This window comes from Salvia miltiorrhiza, chromosome 2 (genome assembly GCF_028751815.1).
Source record: "Salvia miltiorrhiza cultivar Shanhuang (shh) chromosome 2, IMPLAD_Smil_shh, whole genome shotgun sequence".
In the NCBI taxonomy this organism is placed as follows: Eukaryota; Viridiplantae; Streptophyta; class Magnoliopsida; order Lamiales; family Lamiaceae; genus Salvia; species Salvia miltiorrhiza.
In genome coordinates this window covers 46,975,061-46,979,261 of record NC_080388.1, presented here as the reverse complement: position 1 = coordinate 46,979,261, position 4,201 = coordinate 46,975,061, and the positions used below count along the sequence as shown (strand labels likewise).

The window sequence follows — 4,201 nt, the reverse complement described above, 5'->3', positions numbered from 1 at the left end:
ATTTAATATTTAATTCAATTTTAAAAAATATTTAAAATAAAAATAAAATTAGAGAATCCGAAAGCAGAGAGTCCCATTGTGGAAATGTAACTCTTAAATGGTGGGGATTACCTAAGATTACCTATAGTGGGCTCACTAGTATGGATGCTCTAAACTGCATTATAAATACTAGAAATTGAAGAATTATAGAATTTTGTCGCACATATTCGCACATTTCTCATAGGAATAAACAAGTAGACCAACTCAATTATCACAAAAAGTTGTGTGTAAAACAGTTTCGTTTGAGAAGACACATTCCATAGGATTCAAATCTTATAGCTAATCACAACTAAATTCTATAATTGAAATTCAACTCAATTCAATTAATTTTGATGTAGGGCTTTCATTGTAAGATCTGATGGAGCAGGAAGGGCTTTCTTCAAGGTAAAAGTGAGAGAGAGAGAGAGAGGGCGTGTGTGGGTGTGTATAATTATGACAGCCTCACCAGTCAAAAAAAGTGTAGGAGGAAGAGAAGGGAAAAGGTATTTTCTTCTTTCCACTAAATATTTGTTTCTTCTTTTGATTATGATATATCCAAACAGAGCCCACGCGCATCTTCAAGTATCAACATATCAGGCGATTCAGGCCAAGGAAATGTCCCGTAGATGGTGACGTAAATTAGATTAATGCATAACCTTTTTTTTTAATAAATTAATAATATTAAATAAAGAAATTAAAAAATCGCGGTATGGTCTCGAATTCAAAACCTTTAACTTTAGATATTAATATCTTACCACTTGGCCAACACACACAATGCAACACCTTTTATTTATTTATACAGTTAAATTTCCATTTGTTCGCAACATCTATTTATTTTGTAAGTATTTTTTTTAGGGAAATGTGACGTCCGGAGTAGAAGTAAGGAATGATCGCCAGCGCACAAGGCACAGACAAAAACTGAAAGACAAAAATGCATCAACAAATCAATCACATAATTCTAATCAACTATTTACAAACCTTAGAATCATATAAAGAAAACTAGCTAAACATCATAAAATAACGTATATACATAATAGAGAAGAAAGCAATAAAAATGAATGTAATTGATAAAACCCGAAAAAAATGACAACTTGAATTTTGAAGTCTTGAATCTTGCAGAAAAATAAATCTAATCTACGAAAGCTATAAAATTCTAAATGTAAAACTAAAAAATATGAAAAGATGGAAAAAAAAATAGGTGAAGAGAAGTGTTGTCACAGCCCAAAACCGTTTACTACCTTTGCAAATTTTATTTGAAAATTTTTATATTTTCGAGATATTAAAAATATAAATCTATGAGTCGAGTTTGTGGAGAATTATCTAGTCGCGCCCCTAGCTAGATGTATGACTCTAAATTCTAGGTTATACCTATAGAAATAAAGTTTTATATTCCAAAAATATTTTTATATAAATTTGGGCCTAAATAAATTTATTTACTTAAATATATTTATCATGGACATTATATTAATTTTGGATTAAGAATAAAATATTTTCATAAATTTTGTTAGTGTTGGGCTTATTGTTATTAATGTGCCAAATTCTTTTGCAATGATCCTAAAACAATTATTCAAGTTTTAACATTTATAGTTTATTAATGATTTTAAGGATTTGGATACCTTATTTTCGTATCTGCAAATTAACAATTTATACTCTATTTATTTACATTTGTTTAAAGAAGTCTCCAAGCCAGCCATTCCTATTTTCATTCTTATCAGATATCTAATCGCCCTAGTTAGATGTGACTTTGAACTATAAATTATACTTATAAAAATAGAAATTTATATTCTCAAATATTCTTCTAATATGATTTTGGGCCTAAATAAATCATTTGCAGTCTATTTATATTGGGTCATGGAATAAATATTTATATGGACTTTGTACATTAAACTTTATTTTAATTTCGAGCTTTGAGTAAAGCATGTCTGTAATTTTTGTGATTTGGGCTAAAATTTTATATATATTGTTTTAAGCCCATTCATCACCAAAAACACAAGCCCATTAGTTTTTAGTACGAGATTCATACTAACTTATCAGCATTTCACTTCATCTTTATCTCTACTCACTTTTAACTGTTACTCAGCCACACATTTTAAACACAATCCGTCATCCCATTTAGTCATCTCCAATTCGCAGCAAACTTTGATTTCTACAGCAGCATGATCAATACAGCAGAAAAACTTTGATTTCAAACTTTGATTTTCTTCCACAGCAGCAAACTTTGAAGCAGCAAAACTTTGAATGATTTCTTTCTTTCACACGTTTATGTTCAAACAAGTAAATTCAATCTATTTAAACCTCATTGTATCATCCTCAAAATTCACAAATCCAACAAAAAAAACTCAACTTTTATAATCCAATCTGTAAAACCCAGCAGCAACCGACTTACTTGTTCCCTTCACAGTTCACCACAAAACTCAATCTGCTCTTTTCACTGCAGAATTCCATTGGTAATTTTAATAATTTCTGCAAAGTTATTTTATTTCAGCATCTAAATTGTTTCTTCATTCTCTGCTCAAAACCAAGATTTCCAAATTCATACATGCATACATCATCAAATCTATCATTTATATTTAATAAGAAATCAAATAGAATAGATCTTATATATTACATGGAAAAAGGAAATAGAAATAGGGGAGGCAGAAAGAGAGAGGGAAGAAGAGGGGAAACGGTGGAGCAGTAATACCGCCGGAGCTGCGCGCCACGGCGGCCGACGGAGGTGGAGACAGGGGCGGCGGCGCTATGGCCTTGGCCGCTGCGGTGCTGTTCTTGGTCGGACAGAGGAAGGAGGCGGCTGGGCGGCGCCGCTGTCGACGCGGGGGCGGCGATGGTGGTGCTGCTGTCGGCCAAGAGAGAGAAGGGAGAGGGGTAAGGGGAGGCGGCGGCCGTTTCTGCCGGCCGGAAAAGGAAGAGGACGCCAGATCTGGTAGTCGGCAAAGGTCGTCGGAGCGACCGCAGCTGGGTGCGGTGAGGAGAGAGATCGACGGGAAGCGAGAGGGAGACAAGACCTGAGGGAAGAGGGAGAGAGGTTGAGGAGACGGGAGGGGGAGGCAGAGCCGCCGGCCTCCGGCGGCGGCGTGCCGTCCGGGGCGGCGGCAGGAGGCCGAGTGAACGGCTGAGAGAGAGAGCGGTAGAGAGAATGAAGATGTGAGGCTGCGTATGTGTTATGTGTTGGTGAATTGGGGGTTTTAATTAGGAAAAGTTAGTATGGGCTTAGGAATGGGCTCAGATTAATTAAGTAATTGGGCTGCATTTATTTTGCTTTGGGCTGCATAATTCTTTTAATTAAATTGGACTTGGTATTTTTTTACACTAACCCAAATTTTAAAGAAACATGCATCTCATTATTTATTTCATTTTATTATATTTAATGGATTAAGAATTTTATAAATCAAATACTCAAGTTTTAATTAAATAAATATCAACCCACCCAAATCTTTTTATAAGAAAATATATTTTACTACTTAAATTTATTAGATCAATTATTTTTATATGATCCTATAATCTAAATTATTTTCTAAAGTTTAATTAGGCCCTCATGTCTTATTATTTAAATTTATCTGACTAGGTGCGGCGCGACTAGGATGTGAACTTTAAATTCTTGCAGTTAATTTTCAAAGCTCAAAAGTTCAAGTTTCAGGTGTGGGATTCATTTCAGTACATGCACGTGGTTAATATTTGTCCATTTTAATATTATGTGTTTACCGTATGTGTTGTAAAAATATTTATCGCTAGGGGCCAGCATAATTGGTCCAGGACTTCACCGTCCTTGGTATGCCACAATGCGATTTCATGTTACAGGGTTGCAACCATTATATTGTCGCCAGGGGCCCACATATAGGGTCCGGGACATTAAAGTCCTTGGAATGCCACAGTGCGTATGGAAGTTATGTTACGTTATGACAATATGTGTTACCATTTTATTAACATGGACAATTATTGCATGTTCCCACACTGAGTGTACCCTGTATGCTCATCCCATATTCAACAGTTTCAGGTGATTGATATCGGAGGCGCGTGGAGAGTCGAATGGGCGCGTCGAATCTATTTAAAGATAAATGTTTCTTAAAACATATTATGTTATTTCATGTGATATCTTTTGGTTATGTAAACTCTGAAATTCTATACTATTTGAGATTTGTGTGTGATTTGTCTAAATAAATATTGTTATATTATTTTAATGTCA

The 4,201-nt window shown here is 34.7% G+C and overlaps 1 long non-coding RNA gene across 1 annotated transcript; it reads left to right on the top strand.

Moving 5' to 3' along the window:
- Positions 1 to 2,133: 2,133 nt before the first annotated feature.
- On the top strand, positions 2,134 to 4,201 carry LOC131011746 (uncharacterized). The gene is made up of 3 exons (XR_009097100.1): positions 2,134 to 2,465; positions 3,584 to 3,655; positions 4,007 to 4,201. It is a non-coding gene; the product is annotated as an uncharacterized LOC131011746 (long non-coding RNA).